Source organism: Phoca vitulina, unplaced genomic scaffold (assembly GCF_004348235.1).
Source record: "Phoca vitulina isolate PV1807 unplaced genomic scaffold, GSC_HSeal_1.0 scaffold11, whole genome shotgun sequence".
Classification (NCBI taxonomy): domain Eukaryota; kingdom Metazoa; phylum Chordata; class Mammalia; order Carnivora; family Phocidae; genus Phoca; species Phoca vitulina.
Genome location: NW_022589714.1, coordinates 11,690,682 through 11,714,879, shown reverse-complemented (window position 1 = coordinate 11,714,879; position 24,198 = coordinate 11,690,682). Strand labels below are relative to the sequence as shown.

Here is a 24,198-nt window from a genome sequence, read left to right as displayed (position 1 = left end):
AAGGGGTAAACAGGAGATGGGGATTAAGGAGAGCACTTGTGATGAGCAATGGGTGTCCTATGTAAGTGGTGAATCACTAAACTGTACACCTGAAACTAATATTACACTGTATGTTAACTAACTAGAATTTAAATAAAAACTAAAAAAAAGAAAAGAAAAAAATACTTAAGAACATAGACATAGAAATCCTCAACAAAGTAGTAGCAAATTAAATACAGCAATATAGGGGCGCCTGGGTGGCTCAGTCGTTGGGCGTCTGCCTTTGGCTCAGGTCATGATCCCAGGGTCCTGGGATCGAGTCCCGCATCAGGCTCCCTGCTCTGCGGGAAGCCTGCTTCTCCCTCTCCCGCTCCCCCTGCTTGTGTTCCCTCTCCCGCTGTGTCTCTCTCTGTTAAATAAATAAATAAAATCTTTAAAATAAATAAATAAATAAATAAATACAGCAATATATAGAAAGGATAATAAGATATGACTAAATGATGTCTATGCCAGGAATGCAAGATTTAACATGGGAAAATCTAATCAATGTAATTCCCATTACCATAGTAAAAGACAAAAATATTGAACAATTCTCTCCTAAGATCAGGAAAAAAGTGTATGCTTTTACCACTTCTACTTCACAGTGTATGGAAGACAGTTTAAAAAGACAGAATGTGTGAGAGACAGAAAGAGACACAAATTGAAAAGGAAAATGTAAAACTGTTTATTCAAAGATATGATTGCATAGAGATCCAATGTAGGGCTTGATCCCAGGACCCTGAGATCATGACCTGAGCTGAAGGCAGAGGCTTTAACTGACTGAGCTACCCAGGCGCCCCAGAAGTCTATTTTTAATAGACTTTATTTTTCAGAGCAGTTTTAGGTTTACAGAAAAATGGAACAGAAAGTATAAAAAATGCCCATATGCCCCCTCACACTTTCACATATAGTTTCCCCTATTATTAACTTCTTGCATTTGTGTGGCCCATTTGTTATAATTATTGAACTGATACTGATACACTGTTATTAACTAAAGTCCCTAGTTTACATTAGGGTTCACTCTTGGTGTTCTACAATTCTATGGATTTTGACAAATATAGAATGTTGTGTATCCACCAATACAATATTATTTAAAATAATTTTACCACCGGGGGCACATCCTTCCCTCCCAAAAACCCCTGGCAACCACTAATCTTTTTACTGTCTCCATAGTCTTGCTTTTTCCAGAATGTCACATAGCTGTAATCATAGAATATATAACCTATTTGGATTGACTTCTTTCACTTAGCAATATGCATTTAAGGTTCCTCCATGTCTTTTCACAGCTTGATAGCTCCGTTGTTTTTACTTCTAAATAATATTCTACTGTAGGACGTGTCAAAGTTTATCCATCCAATAGCCTATTGGAATGCATTTTGGTTGCTTTCAGTTTTTGGTGATTCTGAACAAAGCTGCTATAAACATTCATGTACAGGTTTGGGAGTAAATACCTAGAAGCATGGTTTCTGGATCATATGGTAAGCCTATACTTAGCTTTGTAAAGAAATGTCAAACTATCTTCTAAAGAGGCTGTACCATTTTGTCTTTCCACCAGCAATGAATGAGATTTTCTGTTGCTCCACATCCTTGCCAGTATTTAGTGTTGTCAGTGTTTTGGATTTTATCCAGGAACCTATTATTTTAAATTAGAACTAACAAGTGAATTTAACAAGATTGCTGGATTCGAGGTCAGTATATAAAAATAAATTGTATTTATATATACTAGCAACAAGCAATTAGGAAACATTACAAAATACTGTTGAAAATGCTTAAGAATAAATTAATGAAAAATGGATGAAACCTCTACAATGAAAACTAAATATTTCCTTAGAGAATTTAAGGAAGGCCTAAATAAATGGAGATATATGCCATGTTCATAGATTGGAAACCTCAACATTATTAAGATACCAATACTTTGCTAGATTGATCTGTATATCCAATTCAATCCCAATCAAAGTCCCAGGAAGACTTTTTAAGGAAATTGACAAGCTCATTCTAAATTTATATGTAAATTCAAAGAATCTAGAATAGTCAAAACAGTTTTGAAAAAGAACAAAGATGGGAGATTTACACACCCTGATTTCAAGGTTTACTATAAAGCTATAGTAGTCCTTACAATGTGATCTTGGTCTAAGGATAGACAAGTAAATCAATGGAACAAAATAGAGTCCAGCCATAAGCCCACCTGAAAATGGTCAATTGATTTTCAACAAAGTTACTAAGGCAATTCAGTGAAGAAAGAAAGGTCATTTTAATAAATGGTACTGGAACAACTGAATCTCCACACACACACACACACAAAAGAATTCTGACCACTACCTCATACTATGCTCTAAAAAAGTGGGAGAGTACTTCATGACTTTGGAGTAAAGAAAGATTTCTTAGACCAGAGCCCCAAAAAATCACTAACTGTAAACTTAAAACATTAAACATTTTACTTCATCAAAATTAAGAATTGTTGCTGTTCAGAAACACCATTATGAAGATGAAAAGACAATCACAGACTGAGGGGAAAATCTTCCCAAAATATATACCTGACTAAGTACTGCTATGAAAAGTATGTGAAGAATTCTATGTTAATCAAGGCTTGATCAAAGAAACAGAGCCACTAGAAAGTGTGTGTGTGTGTGTGTGTGTATGCGCACGTGTGTACACATGCAAGGCAAGAGAGAAATTTTTATTATATGAACTGACCTCAAAAAATTATGGGAGACTTTCTGTGAATCTGTTGCCTCTACACCTGATACTAGAACATGAGCTCAGCAGATAAAACAGTTGGGCAGTAAAGTCAGATGTAAAATGAGGGAGGTAAGGACAAAAGAATCTGCAAGTTTGGGTTAGAACCCCCACGGACAAACTGGAACCCTTGTAAATCTCTCACCACTTTTAAGCTTCTAACTTCAGTGATTAGGAGATGTATTAGTTTGCTAGAGCTGCCATAACAAAGTACTAAAAACTGGGTGGCTTAGAAAAGAAATTTATTGTCTCAGTTCTAGAGGCTAGAAGTCAGAGATCAGCATGTCCGCAGGTTGGCTCCTCCTGAGGGCTGAGAATCTGTTCCACGCCTCTCAGATCCTAGCTTCTTAGCTTCTGGTGGTTTGCTGGCAGTCTTTGATTTCATTGGCTTCTGCTGAACCACTCTAATCTCTTCTTTCATGCTCCTATGGTGTTCTCCCTGCAGTGTACATGTCTGTCTTTGTGTCCAAAGCCTCCCTTTTTATAAGAACACCAGTTGTATTGGATTACCACCCACCCTAATGACCTCATTTTAGTTTGATTACTTCTATAAAGACCCTATCTTCAAGTAAGGCCACATTCTGAGATACTGAAGGTTAGGATTCCAACATATCTTTTGGAAGGACATAATTCAACCAGTCACAGGAGACAAACATGCGGCTGGCCTAGGATTCAGGGTCAGGTAAAGAGAAGCCTGGCTGGACAAAAGGAGGTACCAGTCGGCTGCTATCTCATGTCAGCAAGGTAACCAGCAGATAAGCAACAATGTGCTACCTGCTTTGCTCCAACCTTCCACAAATAAACAGAAGACGGCTGTTTCTTCACATTTGTATCCCAAATTCTGTGCAAATTTCCTCTTGTGGCCTACACTAATCAGAACTATGCAGGGCAGGGAATCCTGGGGATAGTAGTTCCAGCCTACGTAAGTTGCCACAACACAAATGCACTGCAAATCCATACAACTCAATGCAGATAGAATGGAGCTTTTTAAAAATGGATAAAATGTTTTAGTTGACCTTTTACAATATGATACACAAATAGCCAGTGAACACATAAAAAGGCATTCACTCTTCTTAGTCTTAAGAAAATGCAAATCAAAATCACAAGATAACTACTGACTAGCTAATATTAAAATAAAAAACTGGTAATATCAAATGTTGATGGTGATGACTTTTTAAGTTTATTTTAACTTGAAACACACAAAAATATTTTATCCATCCATCTAGCCTACTAGAGGACAATAGACACATAGATCTCACAGTCGAGAGTTTGAGCCCCACATTGGGCTCCATGCTAGGCTTGGAACCAACTTAAAAAAAAAAAAAAGAAACCACTTCTCATAAAATAATATTTTCCAATTTTCCCAAGTCCTGCCCACACAACCCCTACCCCTACAACTGTATATTTTATATTATTTGATAGGGGTAGAATCTTTATCAGAAGAAATGAAAGGAGTCAGGAAACTTCATCCCCAATTCGAAAATGCTTGTATTCGAGCATCACCTTCCATCTTCTTGAGAGCTCTTGGCCTCTAGTGAGGTTTAGCATATTCCCCAAAACACTTAAGCCACGCTTTAATGATAACTCAGTACCAAGGGGGAGATAGCTGGGATTCTACCCCATGGCCAGGATCAGTACAATGGATATAAACACATATTAAATAAAGACTACATATTGAGTTGGAGAATATGAAAAGCCTTCTTAAGCAATAAGGAAAGCTAGGTTTTCATGAGTGGCCCAGTAATAGAGGATTTAAAGAGGGAGCTTTAAAAAAGTCTAAATGTGAAAAACTTAGAACAAAGGGAAGAAAACACCAAAATCTCCCCAATCCCAACTGATTATTCTTTCTTTTAAACCTCTAAAATATATTTTGTTACAAATACAAGAATGGAAATACAATTATGATTTTTTCATGTTAATAAATATAATAATCCAACATGAATATAGAGTAATCTAATTTGTGGATATAATGGATATAATTTACTCAGCCAGTCTCAACTGCTGGACATTTAAAGCTTTCCCAGTTTTTGCTATTATAAGCAGAACCACAATAAACACACCTATATGTAAGTCTTTACACATCTTTCATCATTTTATAAACTTTTGAGCTAAGAAGCATGTGTACATTTTAAGGTTTCAATACACATTGTGTATATAATTATATGTTATATATTTCATATTGACTTCCCCAAAGTTAGTACACTCATTCCAACACTGCATTTGAATACTTGCTTACTCACAACTTTCCCATAATTAGGTAACATAGTTCTGAATTTTTAACTAATTTGATAAGTATACAGTGGTAGTGCCTTATTTTGCCAGAAGGCATTTGCCATCTGGTCTGTACAAGCGTCCCAGCCAGGTAGGGAGATAGCTACCAGAAGGTGTGACCACAGCTGCCACAGAAACAGCTGCCAGGTGGGAGACAGGAGCTGGCCCATGACGGCCACTGAAGAGAGCCCCACTGGGCCATCTGCACACTGATCCACTGACTTCCACAATGAATAAAAAGAAATGAGTACTGGAACTTGGAAGGGAAGTGCCTTCCTGCCACCATCACCTTGACAAGGTCCCTGCAGCCCCCTGTTTACAAAGATTAACACCAAGCCAGCTGGCAAAGGAGAAATATTAACAGGGTTCAGGTCCAGTGTCACAGAGCAGGGCACAGAATGGTGATTTGGGGCTGAGAGACAATAAATTAAAAACTGGTATATAGGTATAAAATTTTCTGAGTGATCCAGCTTGATTCAATGGTAAAGCTTAAACAATATAAAGGAACTGAAACTTAGCACGTCCTTTTAATCTAAATATCAATAGTCTTAGCAGGACTTTTGATAGACTGTTAGAGTCACCGGTAAGTGTCGAAATTACCAACTACGGTAAACTGATTTTATGAATGATTCCAATTCTTCACTTCACCCTTTATCCACATCCTTTGCTATATATCCTTGCAGTTCTGCTCCTTAAAAAGTCAGAGTCCATTTTCTTATCAAGGTCTTGCAACTCACTTGAGCCAATGAGATATTAACGGATGTGATGTAAATAGAAGCTGGAAAAAAAATATTTCTATGACTCTGCCTACTTCTTGCCCTCTGCCATTGCCATGAAAACATGTCCAGGCTAGCCTACTAGAGGACAATAGACACATAGAATGAAGCCAAGTCCTCCAATGGAATGAGAATCTACCAACAGCCTGCCAATGCCCCATCATGGGAGGAAATCTAACCAAGAACAAGAGTTGCCTAATTGCCTTGTGTAGCCAACCGTAGACACCTGAGCAAGCCCTGAAAAGCCCAGCCCAAGCCAGGGAACACTGCAGATTTATGAGCTAAATAAATGCTTATTGTTGTAAACTACTGGGGGTTTTGGTTGCTTATTATACAACAGTATAGTGTTAATAGGTAACTGATACCCAGCCCTTCTGTATATTAATAGAAGAGAGTAATATGATTTGTGCACCACACAGGTATATGGATAGTTGATGTTTCACTATGAAAGTTGAGATTGTTCCCTGTTTTCCCACATTAAAAACATCCAACCTCTGCTTTGAGGTAATGAGCAAGTGTATTATAAGGTAGGGTGAAAACGTTTCTCAGGAACCATTTTTGAAGTTTCTAGGCATAAGAGAGTAAACTGCTGCAGGATCTGCTGAGGCATAAAAAAAGAACCCAGCATTTGCAGGCTAAAAGCATGAATGGTTCCTTATATCCTTAATCCCTCCAGTTCAACACTCCCTAGCACAAGCATACAGACATCCAAACTCACCAAGATAAGTTTAGTCCACTACCGTCTTCTCAATGTGTAAAAGATTACCCTGATATAAATGTGAAACAGAGAAACATAAAAACTTTTTCTTCAACCCATTCTTGATAGGCCATTTCAGGGATGCCACCTTCAGTAGCGCACCTTTTTGCCACAGGTACTCAAGATTCTCATGCCATGCCCTGGCAGTCTCATGGCCTCCCATGCTTCATCTCTCTCCCATCCCTGGTTCTTTCCATCCTACCATATATCAAATCTACTGTATCTACAAAATTCACAATGATGGAGAGTATAGTGACCGATAATTTAGGGGCAATTGTATCTTACCTGGGAAAAGACAGAATGGTAGACATCGGTAGTAGAATAGGAAGGAAGATAGGTAGATATCTGGAGAATTAGAATACCTCCTTAGCGGGGCGCCTGGGTGGCTCAGTCATTAAGCGTCTGCCTTCGGCTCAGGTCATGATCCCAGGGCCCTGGGATCGAGCCCCGCATCGGGCTCCCTGCTCCGCGGGAAGCCTGCTTCTCCCTTTCCCACTCCCCCTGCTTGTGTTTCCTCTCTCGCTGTGTCTCTCTCTGTCAAATAAATAAAATCTTTTAAAAAAATAAATAAAAAAAGAATACCTCCTTAGCACCCTGAGCAAACACAGACAAAGGAAGGGCTGGCTCCATGCACATGAGACCTATTCGGTCGCAGAGTGCCCTGCAGCTACAAGAACCCCACACCTGGCTTAAGGCTGGGCTGTGACTCTTCCCAGAGCCTCTGAATTTTCATTTTGCAACATGCCCCACAAATTATGTAGCCACGTTCATCCAGAGGTAACAGGTGGGTCTGTTCCTCATCAGATGTGTTCTGTCTTGTACAAAAGAACAACTTTCATGTCTGGGAATCATTTTATGTACTAGGTACTACTGACCCGATAAGATACTGAACTCTAATCCTCTGGTATTTTAAGCCTCAGTTTTTTTCTTCTTCTTCATAATCATCCATATACCAGTATATACACTCTTAAAGAGTTGAAACAGAATATTGGTAAAAGTCTAAAATTATCTCTGAGAGGCTTGTTTTGATTTCCCCCAAAACTGAAGACATTTACCATTAATACTCCAGCACCACGTTAAATGCACAGTTGGGACTGCTGTATAAATCCTTATCTCTCTTGCCTTAGTTTCACATTCTGTTCTGTGACAGAGCAAATGGAGATCTAAAATGTAATTTTTCCCTAGAGGTACAATTTTATGTACTATTTATTAAACCTACATTCTGTGTCAGGTACCTAAAAGAACACATAAAAATGGCCTCTTTCTAAAATAGCCTTTTCAATTACCTCTCAGTGTAGTACCTTTGTAACTCTTCCAGAGTCCATTAGTGTCATTACTGCCGCTGGGCAACAATGAACCTGTTCACTGGGTTTTTCCATAGTCTCTCTATGTTGTACTATATTTTGTTCCTTCTCTTATGGAACATTCCCCCACAGTCCATTCACAACTATCACTATAAGGAAGAAAAACCCAGCCCTTGAAACTTGGTTCTACCTACTTACAAATGGATGAGGCTGACTACCTACCTGTTTAATAAAATGACACCCAAACTCCCATCCTTCTCAAAATATTTCCACCACTAACCTGACAAAAAATCTAAAATTCCAATATCAGAGTCATTCTGGTATTGAGAACTCTCACCAGAATAATTCTGTTACAGTGCAGTTGATACCTGAAAGAGCCAATATAATCTATATAATATTCACCAGGAAATAGTTAAATATGAACATCTCTACTCTTCCCTGAACATCTGTTAGATCTGCAGAAGTGGACAATAAGGTTTAGGGTCCATCTTATTGCTACAAGTTGGAGGATCACATACTTATACCCCAAACAGGAAGTGACTATTTCAACCAGGAGGGATTTAAACAATCTTCCCATTATTACGGCCCCTAGAGCTTAATTGTAGCAAAGAATGCAGATCTTGGTAGAACACAAAAAAATGCAGCCACCAGTAAGAGAAGGAAGAATCAAAATAAAGAGAACTTGGGCTAAAGTGAAAACTGAAGGGCAAACAAGCCATAAAATCTTTTTCTACATTAACAGGGAATTTAGCTGCCTAAAATTTTCAGACCATAACAAAAAAAGCATGAACTTTGAAATTACTGACAGAATCATAGTCTGTGGGCTGACAGCAAATAGTAAGGAATCTAAATGAAAAAACAAAAACCCAGTACAAGCATCAAAGAGCAAACTATTATAGAGATAGACATCAGAATAACTAAGACAACACAAGATGTGGACAAAAGACCAGAACAGAGACTGTTTTTTGGGCACATGTATCTAGGATGAACTGAAACATCACAACTGAATGTTTGTATTTGTTAAGTTAATGCATGTCAAAATGAGCTTAAATTAATGTTTAGCACTCATTCCAGAGTCTAAGTGTAATCACTACACAATTTTTGGTTGTCTTCATAAAGTTCTTAGTTTTAAATCCCAACAAATCTTCAGTATTAAAACATCAGCATAAAGACAGACCTATTTACCATTGGAAGTCATTCCAAAAGAGAACAGGAAACAGAAATGCAAACTCCATCTCCAAATACAAAATGAGAAAAGGGCTGCTAAGTTCAGCAAAGGTAAACTGGAATGTGGGAAGCTTTCAAAATAAGACTTCTTGTCTGCAAATCTCAGATAAAGTTGAAAAATGTTAGTAATTCAAAGTTAGTGGCACACCCAGAGAACAAGAGAGAGGGGGATGATTGAGGAATCACATATTTAGACAAGCAGTATCATGATGAGGCAAAGTGGAAGAAATCTGCTCTGTAATGTGAGTGCATCTGAAGTCTGGGCTCTGTTGGCTGAAGTGATATAAAGATTAATAGAAGTCATATGCATTGAAGCTTGTTTTATAAGGAAATTAAGTAGAACTCCCTGGTCTGGGGGAAATTCAATTCCTCTAAAGATGTGTAACAACTAAATAGGAGTCAGCACAAGATTTATATGAATATATTAATAGAAAAATAGAGAAAAGGAGCATGAAATACAAATGACAGATAAAGGATATTCATATTAATGTTGCCATGGGATAGATGCAAAATGTAATTAAATATAAACCATGGATATAAAACACTTAGTAAAACAAATGTCTCTATAAAGTAAGACTTCAAAACAGAATTATGCAAGGTCAAGGAAGATAGTGAAAGAACAGAATCAGTTAAAGATAAGTTTGCAAATGCACAAAAGAAATGAGAAAGAAAAATAAAGCCATTCCAGAAATTAAGACCATAAAAGTTGAAAGAAAGAAAGAAAGAAAGAAAGAAAGAAAAAGAAATGAAGGAAGAAAAAAGAAAGAAAGAAAAAAGAAACAAAGACAGACTCAGTCACATGGAGAGCAGAATTGAAAGAATTATTAAAAAAAAAAAGCTGAAGTGAAAATGATTAAAGAACAGAGGGAAAATGATGGCTATGGAAGGCAAAGGAAATCCAACATACATATAATTGATATTCCTGAGAGAATGGAAATAACGGGCATGGAAAAATATTAAAAGTACCATTCAAAAGAACTTTATAGAAATAAAATAACACTCGAATCTACAAACTGAAAAAGCACATCATGTCTCTGGAAAAACTAACACAGAATGATCAACACCAAGATGCATCTTAGTAAATGTATCAGTCAGAGTCCATCAAAAGATAGAATCCATTTAGTAATTTCAACAGGGAAAGCTTAATATAGGGAATTATTAATTATAAGAGGGGATTGGGGTAATAAGGAATTGGCTAGTGAGAAGTAAAGATGACTAAAGAATACAGGAATAGCAGATGTAAGGATCAGCCACTACCCCTAGGGCTGAGATAAGCAGCACCCCCCAACCCTGCACCAGAACTAAAATCCAGACCTTGTTGGAAAAGACAAAACATAACTGTGATTTCACTGGCTATCAAAGAACTTGCCGAAAATCCATCCTCTTGGAAAACTATCTACAGTAAGATTCTATGCCTTAAAACTTACTACAAAGCTTCACAAGAGAGTGCCAGGAGAAGCCATTCAAGGAGAGGTGTCTTGCTGGTGGCATGTCACTGAGAAGTCACTGAAAAATACCGGGGGAAGTCGCTGGCCACTGGCTGCTGCTGACCAACATGTTACAGAAGCCAGGTATAGAGAAAGCAGGGGACTATGGGAGCCAGGCACCTGAGAGGCCATAGGAAGTAGGCAATGGAGAAACCAGCCACACTGCTGAAGCCAGACACCAGAAAAGCTGCATGTTGAAGAACCCATGTGCTAGAGAGGGTACCCATGCTGTAAGAGCCTGGCACTGAAAAAGCTGTTCATGCTGAAGGCAATGGGTATTAAGAGAAGCTACTGGTGCTGAAGGAGCTATATAGCTGTCCATGCTACAAGAACCAGACTATATAGCTGTCCATGCTACAAGAACCAGGCTATATAGCTGTCCATGCTACAAGAACCAGGCCAGGGGAAGCCATCCATGGTGCTTGGTACTAGAGAACCCATTTGCCCTTCAGAAGCCTGGCCAGAGAAACACACTTTCTCTTCCTGTGCTCCTCCTTCACCCTTCACAGACAAAACTCAGTATCGTGCCATCTGGCAAAAGAGAAATACAGTTCTCCCTGGAGCCTGGCAACCTGCCAATGGGAATTGTATAGATACTGTAGGATGGGCAACATTGTTTTCTGTCCAACTTTTCTTTTCCATATTTGGAATAAAATCACCCATATGAAAAATTATTTCTTCACATATTCTGTGGAGTTTTCTTTCTTCAGAAGTAGAGGAAAAGGAAAATGTATAAGAGAATAGGATGTCTTTGTTTAATTAAACTGATAATAAAGGTTCTTTCCTAAGTGTGAAACTATCTTCCCAATAGCTAGTTGAGAAATGAAAATGCTTCTATAGCCATTTCTCTGTATTACTGGCCTGTGAGGTGATTTCAGTGTAAAATCCCCTTTCATTTACTAAGTTTGTCTCTAAGGGCACTCAAGAGAGTTCACTTACTCTTAAAAGAACCCACAACCAGGGAGAAGGTTCTTGTTCCAGGCATGCTGGCACCTGGAATGTTCAGAACATTCATAGAAACAAAAATATAACACCAAATTTAAAACCAAAAAATCTTGCGAGAGTCAGTGATTTTCTTAATTCTTTAACCAAAGGACTGAAAAGCCAACAGACTCTGATAGTGTTGCTTTTAAAAAAGACATTTTAAAACATATAGCTGGGCTACAACCCAAGTTTGAACACCATTTCATATAAATTAATTAAAGTTTAGATATTGATAAAAGTCTTACTCAGACAATAGTGTTAAATTTGGGGAGTTTGTTACAAGAAATTTTGAGAAATGATATAGAAATTTTTTTTTTTATGGTTACAGAAAAAGAACAATAGAGTTAAAAGGTGCAGCACAGATTTAAAGCTGACCAGTTTCCTTTCCTAAAACCAGGTTTGGATTTATTTTCAATCTAATGTTTTAAAGAATATTCTCAGCCTTCAGTTTTATCAAGGAGATTTAATTGCTGTACCACTTAAAATGAAGCATTGAGCAAATAAGCATTATATCAGAAAAAGCTTTTTCACTAAGCTTGCTAATTAGAGGTTTACAGTCCCTAGCTTTAGTCAGAACCTATTTGCCAGCATTAAAACAAAGAAATATCTATTTTGTTAATGGAATCAAAGTACAAAGAACAGAATAAGGAATTCTAGTTTTTATACTGAGACCTTATTGGCTTATAATGCTGTGCATCTGCCTCCTTGACCTCCAGATAGCTAGGGACTGCCAGAGAGACCCAAAGGGATTTTGGACTAATTCTGAGTTCTATCATCATGTTTTGTACTATTCTTACTTCCAGTAGCTATTTAGACTGTTGAGACACAGACATAACACATGATTTAATTGATCTTCAAAACAATAACTTATATTCACTGTTTGTCTTATTTGGTAGCTATGTTAGATAGAAGCTAGATATGAGCAAAGGAAGGAATGCCCAAGGTAGAGTCCCAAGTCCTTGACAGGGAATGATAGACACATGAGCTGGAGACAAGGACGGTGATAAGTGGTTATAAGTTAGAAGCCTGGGAGTACAACATCCTGACCTGTGGCTTCCAAGACCTCAGGGCTGACAGACCAAGAGCCACAAGTGGAGAGCATGTGCTCTCCTCTTCCACCCCTGCCCCAGGGTAACCCATTATAATGCATCTGCATTATGATTATAACCCCCACCACCACCCCACCGTGGAGAAAGGCTGCCATGACAGTTCCCCTACAAGCCTTGCAGAGTCAAGAACTCCCCCTCCCAACCTATAAAAGGAGTCCCCCAAATGATTGGAAGTAGCGTCCACTAGAGACCACCCCACTGTACATCACAGCTCCTCCCAGCCCACAAAGACCCAATAATATCCAATCCCAAAACAACCTAGGGGCAACGAGGTAGAACCTGCCGACTCTCCCATCTTGAGAGTGTATTTTCACATAAGTAAACTACTTTGTACTTGCTACTTTCCTTCTGGCTGTCTTTATTCTGAGCACAGAGCCTCACCTAAATCTTTCTGTGGGGAATCCAAGAACTAAGACCTCCATTCACGCAACACAGACTCTCCCACCAGTAAAGCTGTACTATTTAATATCAAAACCTAAAAGAACAAAGTGTCCTGTTATGGACTAAATGTTTGTGTTCCCCCCAAATTCACTTGTTGAAAAATAATCCCCAGTGTAATGGTATTTGAAGGTAGGGCCTTTGGGACATAATTAGGTCTAGGGTGATAACTCCATCATTCCATCTCCTGAGGTTTACCTCCTCCTTTTCTAAGCCCAAGAATCCAAGCTTCTCAAGGCTTCTAAGCACACTTCAAGTTTTCCCATAGTTGTGCCTTTCCCCACATAAATATCTGCTGCCCTTAGCCTTGTATGCCCAAATTTCACCATATCTTCAGAGTCCCTACAAAATGATAACTTTCTACAAAGCTTTCGCTGATTACCACAGCTAGAAGTGTTCTCTCCATGGGGTGCCTGGCTGGCTCATTCAGTAGAGCATGAGACACTTGATCTCGGAGTTGTTTGAACTCTACATTGGGTATAGAGATTACTTTAAAAAATAAAAAATCTTTATTAAAAAAAAAAGTGTTCTCTCCACTGCTTCTATACCTTTCATATGGTGTGTAAGACTATATCCTGTCTACATGTCTTATCTCTTTTGCTAGACTATAAGCAATTTCAGGGCAGGGTTCATGGCTTACAGATTTTTCTTAGCCTCTTACATAACACAGCATCATGATTTGCAGATATGAGATGCTCAACTAATATTTTTGAATCAGAAATTAATTCCCCAAAAAGGATCTTTAAGACAATATTTCTTGTCTCCAAGCAGGCAGAGTTCAGTCTAGCAGATAGACCCTCACAGGAAGGGAAATCCAGACACCACTGAACCAGTGCCCAGCCAAGCTCTATTGGAGCCTAATCAAATGATAAAAATCAGTTATACAAGACCCTGTCTTTGAAATTTTGATATTTTGTTCATAATGAATGTTCAAAACGTTAACTTTGATTATTCAAATTTTTGGTTATTCAAATATTGCATTAAAATACTACTCATCTTCATACCTGTGGTTCTGACATCTCTTTAAATTTTGCATCTCACTCACCTCACTCTATTCCCAGCCCTCCAACAGTCTTAATCAGGTAGACAGTAACTTCAGGGATCCAGGCTATTTGCCCATTCTCAGTATGATGCTGACCATTGTGTGGGTTAGGAAAGAGCTAGACAGACTACCAAATTCTTAGGCAAAGCTTATATACTGTAATGTTGAACCAGAGTGTTAGCCCAGTCCTACAAGCATTATGCCAAGAGGGAAGAAAAACATAGATGGTCAGGAATGTTAGACTCAAAAGCCACAGAGACCAGCAGGATCATCCCTGGCACAGTGAAAACATTTTCACTGGGCCACGAGATTTTTGTTTCAGGACCAACCAGATGGTAAACTGGAACTGTGGCTACACTTCTTGCCCTAGAAAGGAATGGTTCAAGAACTCAGGCAGACATGGATCAATATATGGCATCTATCAGTAAATACAGAAATGAGTACCTATAGGAGACATGGTTGATAAAGATAGGGATATCCTTTCCAGGGCTGTGTGTGTTTACTTGCTTCTCCAAAGAAGATGACCTTAGGGAGTGCCTGGGTGGCTCAGTCGGTTAAGTGTCTGCCTTCGGCTCAGGTCATGATCCCAGGGTCCTGGGATCGGGCCCCGCATCGGGCTCCCTGCTCCGCGGGAAGCCTGCTTCTCCCTCTCCCACTGCCCCTGCTTGTGTTTCCTCTCTCACTGTGTCTCTCTCTGTCAAATAAATAAATAAAATCTTAAAAAAAAAAGAAGAAGATGACCTTAGCCCCTTACATCTTTACATATATGAGGAACATTCAAGTCTTTTGCAACTTTATAATCCACTGTTACCATTATGGTTTACTGTTATATAGTCTAAAATAAAACTGAAGCACTTAAGTAATATCTCTAGACACTTAATGATTTTATAACCATGACAGTAAAGAGATATCCAAAGTTATTTTAATCCCAACTCTTCATTGTCTTAGGCCTGCTGACCTCCATCATCAGACTTAGCAGATGGCTTTTTTAAAATAAAATTTATTTTATTTATTTTAGAGAGAGAGAGAGCACATGCATGAACAGGGGCATAGGCAGAGAGGGAGAGAGAATCTCAAGCAGACTCCATGCTGAGCATAGAGCCAGATGAGGGGCTCGATCCCACGATCCTGAGATCATGACCTGAGCCAAAACCAAGAGCTGAACATGCAACCGACTGTGCCACCCAGGCACTCCTAAATAATTTTTCAAAATGAGTTCATTTATATCATCATGGGAAATATTGAGTCCTAAATGCCAAGAGAACAAAAAAGCTTCTTCACATGTTCTTATTTGCTTATTTACTCTTTAGAGACAGAGAAGATCTATTGGTAGATTCTGCTTAGGTCATCCCTTGGCATTGATTTCAGAAATGCAAACTACTGTAATCAATGTTCCCAGGTCACCTTTTTTTTAATGTCCTGGATGATCTATCACCCTATTTGCTTGCAGAAGTCCATTCTCTTTCTCTGATGTTTCTGAAGGTACTCAGAGCCAGTAAAAGATTGGCTGGCTCTGAGTACCTTCAGAAACATCAGAGAAAGAGAATCTGGTTCAACATTACAGTATATAAGCTTTGCCTAAGAATTTGGTAGTCTGTCTAGCTCTTTCCTAACCCACACAATGGTCAGCATCATACTGAGAATGGGCAAATAGCCTGGATCCCTGAAGTTACTGTCTACCTGATTAAGACTGTTGGAGGGCTGGGAATAGAGTGAGGTGAGTGAGATGCAAAATTTAAAGAGATGTCAGAACCACAGGTATGAAGATGAGTAGTATTTTAATGCAATATTTGAATAACCAAAATTTTGAATAATCAAAGTTAACGTTTTGAACATTCATTATGAACAAAATATCAAAATTTCAAAGACAGGGTCTTGTATAACTGATTTTTATCATTTGATTAGGCTCCAATAGAGCTTGGCTGGGCACTGGTTCACTGTTCTCTTTCACTCAACAATTCAACTTCATCTATCTCCCTAAATATAATGCTGCTTCACCCAAATGTCTATTAGTTGTGAAATGAATAAATAAATTGAATACAGTCACAACATGGAATATTATACAGCCATGGGAAAGAACAACTGCAACTACACACAATAACATGGATGACTCTCAAAAACATCAGGTTTGGCAAAAGAAGCCAGACACCAGTGGCCACATACTGCATGAGTACACTTATTAAAAATTCAAAACAGGCCAAACTAATCTTGGATGGTGGTTACTCTTGAGGGAGATGTCATATCTGGAAGTAGGTAGGCAGGATCTTCTGGGGGGATGATAATGTTCTGGTCCTTGATCTGAGTGCTGGGTCTATAGGTGTGCTACTTTGTGAAAATCCATTGAAAATTTTCTGTGTATATACTATACATCAATAAAAAGCTTTGTGAAAATAATAATGTGGTTGCCAGATGACATTGCTTAAATCTATAACTAACCATTTTTTAAATGACACACAGGAAATAAGGTATTCCAAATATTCTACATAGAGAGAGGGAGTAAGAAAGGTCTACATTAAAAGCTATTCTTAGAAATAAAAATATGCTGTATGTTAACTAACTGGAATTTAAATAAAAAAAACTTTCAAAAAACTTTCAAAAAAATAAATAAAAATACATATAACTCTGATTCTAATTCTACATTATTTCCAGTAGAAATTTTTTCCTTAGTTATAAACACATACACCTAAATACATAGTTGGTTCTTGCACCTAGATTCTCTTCAGGAATCTACAATAGAACATGTCCAAAACTAAGTTTGTTATCTCCTCCAAAATCTACACCCCCACCTTCTCTATTTCAGCAAATGGCACCACCACTCACTCATCTGCCCAAGTCAAAAAACATGGCATCTTCTTACTTTCTACATTTTCCTTACTGCCCAAACTAGTAAATACTATTTATTACCAATCTGCCTCTAAGTGATCATTTTAGTCCCCTCTCTTCCACTCCCCACTAACCTGCCTTATTTCCATCATTATTTTTGTTATGAATGATTGCGATTAATGGCTCCCCTGATTCTCATCTCATTCCTCTACAATCTCTCCAGCCCACTGCCTTCAGAGCCTTGTAAAGCCACACAAAGATAATCAGTTTCCTAGTTACATACCCAACTTTAAATTTAACCAAAAGCTGTTTCACACAGACTGATCATCCATATTCTGAAAGAGGTGACTTTAATATGTTCTCCTCTCAACAAAAAATTATTTTTTTCTAAAAAATAAAGACTGTCCAGTTCTGATATTATGAAAGTAATGTGTGAATTCACAATTTCCCAAGGCTTCTGTGGTGAGAAACTTGTGGTAATAAAATGTTCTATGTTTCATGAAGCAAAAGATAATTGCTTTCATGTTTAAAGTGGCCATGTTTGGAGCATCTGCCCAATCTCTATGTCCTCTATAAAAACCTCTCTTTTTCCATGGAAAGGGGTAAACTACCCAAGCTATGATCATATTATTGGACTTTGGGTTGACTATTTTCTCCAGAGAAACTACTGCCATGTTTGAAAACTCATTTAAGCTAGGCCAATCAATTTGTCTCCTGGGACTCTGAATTTGAGACTGAAAGATGTTTGTCAGTCTCTGTTGGGCACTTACTAGGACTATGAAAGAAAAGTTAGAATAGACACACAAAGAAGAGGAGAGGGAGGAGATGTGGTCTGGAAGAACCAAAGTCAATCTGTCTCCCCCTTTTCAGTTCCTGGATCCAGTCCTCATAGCTTAGAAATACTTCCTGCTTTGGGATATGAGACATGGCCTAATTCCTTAAAATAAGTCCTTTACCTGGGGCGAATTTCCAATATTAGTAATAAAAGATTATAGAGTAAATCAATACTAAATGCATCTAGTTACCCACTCTCAAAAAATCCACTTAAAAATATGCTGTTTTCCATGGGGCACCTGGGTGGCTCAGGCATTAAGCGTCTGCCTTCAGCTCAGGTCATGATCCCGGGGTCCTGGGATTGAGCCCCGCATCAGGCTCCCTGCTTGGCGGGAAGCCTGCTTCTCCCTCTCCCACTCCCCCTGCTTGTGTTCCTGCCCTTGCTATCTCTCTCTCTCTCTCTCTCTGTCAAATAAATAAATAAAATCTTTAAAAATATATATACTATTTTCTATTAATATTGAATTTTTTCACTTTTATTAATGCTTTAACCAAAGAATAAATCCCATATCCTATAAAACTAGATTGAACATTCTAAAATGTCAAATCTTAAAATGGAAGTATCAGCCATACTGCTTTATAGCAATGCTATCAACTTTTTCCATGCCATACCTCATATAGAAAATGATATTCTCTGTATGGTATACTGAAATAAATGGAATGCATGAGGTCACAGGCCCAGAACCAGCCTGGCTTCCCAAAGACTGAGAGGATCAATGTCTTACTTATTTGTGGTATACCAGTATGCCCCAGCACACCAGTTAGGGAACTCTTAATAAACATATCTTGCCTAACTGGAAAGTATATCCCCATATTGAAAGAGCTTAAGATTGTGCTGTATATATACTACCAAACACTGAGGGAAGAATTTAAAAACAAGATAGAGAACTTTCTGGGTGAGACCACTGAGGAAGAGCTTAAAACCTACAAATGGCACTAACTTTGGTTCTAATAACTAATAGTGAGAGAGGGACAGTTCAGAGCTTTTGAAGAGTCAAAGTCTAATTAAACAGATGGAATGACCACATAGTACTCTTCTCTGCCTTCTGAGATACCACCAAAAAAGACAGCAAAGGAATAAAAAGGGCAAATGCACAAGGAAAAGAAGAACAGCAGGAGATTCAACAGTAGATGAGAGATTTTAAGAAATATATTGCACATGGAAAGCATAGGGAGAATGGTAATTTACCTAAAAGGGAAGAAGAAGCTTCAATCGAAAGTCTCTGCTGAGAAGGCTGTTGATGAAAGCTAAGTGACTTCATCTGTAGAACTCTTGAGTTATTAAGGACTTGGAGATATTTCATACTTCAGAAGTATCAGAAGGTAGAAGTAACAAACAGGCTAAATACAATACTGGTTGAGTCTATATAATGTCCCCTCCACCATCTTACTTAACCAGGCAAACACACCATTCCCACTGCCAACACAACTCTACCCTAGGCAGGATAGTAAAAGTTACTTCTCTGGAAAATTTGAACCAAGAAGGCTGTAGACTTAGGGAAGTCAAATGCAAGAGAAGGCAGAGATGTGATCCCACCCCCACCCTCCAGAGTCATCTTCCCCTATCCATTTTTCAGAACACTTACAACCAGGTTTGTATTTCCCGAGCACCAGGTTGGAGGATTTTTCTCTAGAGAAACCAATCAATGCAAAGACTTACAGATACTAACTTTTAAGGATCCTTTCATGAAAAGTCTAAAGCACCACTCAATCACCCAGCCCCACCTACTCACATGCCATTTCTAATGAGTTCCTTACTGCTATACTCTTAAATATAAACAGACAGCAACAGATCACTAAACATTTGAGAAAAGCCTCCACACTGAAAGAGAGAGAGATTGAAACAGACAGGAATACAGAAACCTGGAGGAATAAGGTAGAAATTTTTAAGAGAAAAATGTATTATTAATATTATCAGAAAGATTAAAAAAAATTATTGCATCCACAAAAAAAAAAAAAATTGTGAAAAGAAATGACCCAAAATAAGAAAGAGCACTTGGAAATTAAAACTTTAGAGTCAGAAAAAAATTCAATTAAATATCTAGAAGACAGTAAATGAAATCTCTAAAAAAAAATTAAAATGAGACAAAGGATTGGAAAATAATTGAGAAAAGAGACTTAGAGGATTATTCTATCAGATCTAAAATCTGAATAATAGAAGTTACATAAAGATGGAACAGAAACAAGTGGAGGGGAGAAATTCATCAAAAAAGAATTGTATAAAGAAATGTACAAGGTGAGATAGTCCAAGATGGTGGAGGAGTACAACACCTTAGTTTCATCTGGTCTCAGGAATTCAGCTAGATAGCTACCAAATCATTCTGAACACCTGGGAACTCAACTGGAGATCTAAGAAAAGAACAGCTGCAACTCTACAAATAGAAAAGCGACCACTTTATGCAAGGTAGGAGGTCAGATAAGTAAATCCACGGCGATATATGGGAAGATAAACTGCAGGGGGAGGGAGCCTCCATAAGCCAGCACCACAAAGCGATATGCAGCAGAGCACAAAATCAGAACTTTTAGAATTCTGCTCCAGTGAGGGACGTCCCTGCCTGAAAGGCACTCAGGCGGTGAAGCAGGGTAGATTCCTAGGTGGGACAGTGTGGTCTTAGGATCCCCAGGGTCACAGGAAGACCAGGGGTCCCTGAGTGTAGCAGAGTTCCCAGGCATTGGAGAGGGGAAGCCAGCTGCAATGAGTGAGCCCAGGAGTGGGCTTTTAGCTCGGGGTGGCCATAAACCTCGAACCACCACACGGTCAGTCAACCACTCTACAAGCAAGGGCCCAGAAAGGGGCAGAACTGGAACAAGACCCTCCCTCTCTCCCCCAGGAGGTGCGGAGTGGGTGCACACAACAGGAGTTTCCAGGCTTTAGAGACTCCAAATGGGTTTGTGTGCCTGAGATAGAAACCCTTGGTCACAGATGGGTGAGCACAGAGTGCGGACAGAGACCAGGGAGACAGAAGTGATTGACTGCTTTTTCCTGAGGGCCCACTGAGGACTGGAGCCCTGAGCTTCCTGCTCTGGAGCTGGAGATTGGGAGGTCACCATTTTCATTCTCATCCTCTAAAGTGGCATGGAAAGCCTTCAGAGAACAAAAGCCACATAGAGCAATCTGGAGCAGCTTACATAGCCTGGCCCCTGGCAAAGGTGGTGCAATTCTACCCAGAGCAAAGACATGGGAGAATCAGTACAAGCCCGTGCCCCAGAAGATCAGCAAGAACATCTGGCTAAGACCAAGATTACTGATCATAGAGAATTGCAAAATACCAGTGCTAGGGAAAAATAGTATATAGAATTCATGTTTTTTTCCCCACAATTCCTTAGTCTTTCAATTTTAATTTCTTTCTTTCTTTTTTCAACTAATTTCTTATTTTATCAACTCTTTTTTTTAACTCTTTTCATTTTTACAGTTACACTCTATCCTTTCATTGTATGTAATTTTATTTTTGTATATATATAAGCTTTTCTTTCTTTCCACTTTTGGGACACAGTTTCTTCTAACAAACAGACCAAAATACACCCAGAATCTAGTGTATGGCTCTGTTCTTCACCTGTCTGATCACATTCTTATTTTTTCTTTTTTTTTTTTTTTTTGTTAAAATCTTATTTTAATTTTCTTTACAGTTACATTCTATCCTTTCAATGTATTTAATTTTATTTTTGTACATATATAAGTTTATTTTCTTTACAATTTTAGGATGTATTTTCTTCTAACAAACTGACCAAAATACACTCGTGATATAGTGTATTGCTCTGTTCTGTTCACCTGTCTGTTTATGTTCTTTCTCTTTTTGTGTGTCTTTTAATTTTCATATTTACAGTTACATGCTATCCATTCATTATATTTAATTTTATTTTTGTACATATATAAGTTTTTCTTCTTTACAATTTTGGGATCTAGTTTTCTAACAGACCAAAATACACACAGGATTCAGTATATTGTTCAGTTCACCTGTCTGATTGTATTCTTTCTTTTTTTAATTTTTTTGTTTTGTTTTGTTTTGTTTTGTTTCAGGTCTCTTCTGATTTGTTTAGTGTATATTTCTCTGGGGTTGTTGTTGCCATTTTAGTATTTTGTTCTCTCATTCATCTATTCTTCTCTGGACAGAATGACAAGATGGAAAACAGTACCTCAAAAAAGAGAACAAGAGACAGTATTTACTGCCAGGGACCCAATCAGTATGGATATAAATAAGATGTCAGAACTAGAGTTCAGAATAACAATTATAAAGATACAACCCGGGTTTGAAAGAAAGCATAGAAGACACTAGAGAATCCCTTTCTAGAGAAATAAAAGAACTAAAATCTAATCAAGTCAAAATCAAAAAGGCTATTAATGAGATGCAATCAAAAATGGAATCTCTAACTGCTAGGATAATAGAGACAGAAGAGAAAATTAGTGATATAGAAGAGAAAATGATGGAGAATAAAGAAGCTGAGAAAAAGAGAGAGAAACAACTACTGGATCACAAGAGAATTTAAGAGATAAGTGATACCATAAAGCAAAACAATATTAGAATAATTGGGATGCCAGAAGAAGGAGGGGGCAGAAAGTATACTGGAGCAATTTATAGCAGAGAACTTTCCTAATCTGGGAAAGGGAGCAGGCATTCAAGTCCAGGAGGCACAGAGAACCCCCCTCAGAATCAATAAAAATAGGTCAACACCTTGACATATAATAGTGAAACTTGCAAATCTCAGAGATAAAGAGAAAATCCTGAAAGCAGCTCAGGACAAGAGGTCCATAACCTACAAGGGTAGAAATATTAGACTGGCAGCAGACCTACCCACAGAAGCCTGGCCGGCCAGAAAGGATGGCATGATATAATCAGGGTGCTAAATGAGAAAAATATGTAGCCAGGAATACTTTATCCAGCAAGGATGTCATTCAAAATAGAAGGAGAGATAAAAAGCTTCCAGGACAAACAGAAACTAAAAGAATTTGTGATCACTAAACCAGCCCTGCAAGAAATATTAAAAGGGATCCTGTAAGCGAAGAAAGAGCACAAAAGTAACAGAGACCAGAAAGGAACAGAGACAATATACAGAAACAGTGACTTTACAGGTAATACAATGACACTAAATTCATATCTTTCAATAGTTATTCTGAATGTAAATGGGCTAAATGCTCCAATCAAAAGACACAGGGTATCAGATTGGATAAAAATGCAAGACCCATCGATATGTTCTCTGCAAGAGACTCATTTTAGACCCAAAGACACCTCCAGATTGAAAATGAGGGGGTGGAAAACCATTTATCACGTTTTCTGAACATATGGTTGTGGCTGATATCTCTGTTGCTAAAATTGATCCTTTAGCACCTTTGGATAAAGTCTGCCTTCTGGGTTGTGGCATTTCAACTGGTTATGGTGCTGCTGTGAACACTGCCAAGGTGGAGCCTGGCTCTACTTGTGCCATCTTTGGCCTAGGAGGAGTTGGATTGGTGGCTATCATGTCATGGTCTGTAAGGTGGCTGGTGCATCCCGGATCATTGGTGTGGATATCAATAAAGATAAATTGGCAAGGGCCAAGGAGTTTGGAGTCTCTGAATGTATTAACCCCCAGGACTTCTGTACACCCATCCAGGAAGTGCTCATTGAAATGACTGAGGGGGCAGTGGACTATTCCTTCGAGTGTACTGGTAACATGAAAGTCATGAGAGCAATGCTGCAGGCCTGCCACAAAGGCTGGGGTGCCAGCGTTGTAGTTGGAGTAGCTGCTAGAAATTGCCACTCGCCCATTTCAGCTGGTAACAGGTCACACGTGGAAAGGCACTGCCTTTGGAGGATGGAGGAGTGTGGAAAGTGTTCCAAAGTTGGTGTCCAAAAAGATAAAAGTTGATGAATTTGTGACTCATAATCTGTCTTTTGACCAAATTAATGAAGCCTTTGAGCTGATGCATGCAGGGAAGAGCATTTGAACTGTTGTAAAGCTTTAAGTTCAACAGAGAAAATATGTTCATCCTTGTACCTAAGTCTTGTGGTCCAACTGGAACAGCCAGACAAGCAGGGAGAAGATTTTCTAAGTTCTCAGCCTCTTAGACCTTCTCTACTACTACTTCTAGAGTAACCTACTCTAGCAATAGTATTTTTCGTATAATTCATAAATCTCTAATCAAGGCTAATACAGCCATAAATCTGTTTTCTGAACTCTCCTTCACATGAATAATTGCCAGCTCATTAAGGAATATTCTAACATAATAAAAGTAATTTCTGTGTAAAAAAAAAATATGTGAGGATGAATGAAACAGTCTTAAACTATATGTTCAAAAAATATTTGTGCCACTTGCTCTTTGCTTGGAAATGAAAATTTTTAATTTAGTAAAAGCAGAGGATGAATACATTTTACAAAAACAGTATAATTTGTGAATTTCATTTATTCAGTTATGC

At 38.3% G+C, this 24,198-nt stretch overlaps 1 pseudogene; it reads left to right on the top strand.

The window, feature by feature from the left end:
• The first annotated feature begins 20,984 nt into the window (after nt 1–20,984).
• Nucleotides 20,985–23,747, top strand: LOC116635752 (annotated as a pseudogene).
• Nucleotides 23,748–24,198: the final 451 nt, after the last annotated feature.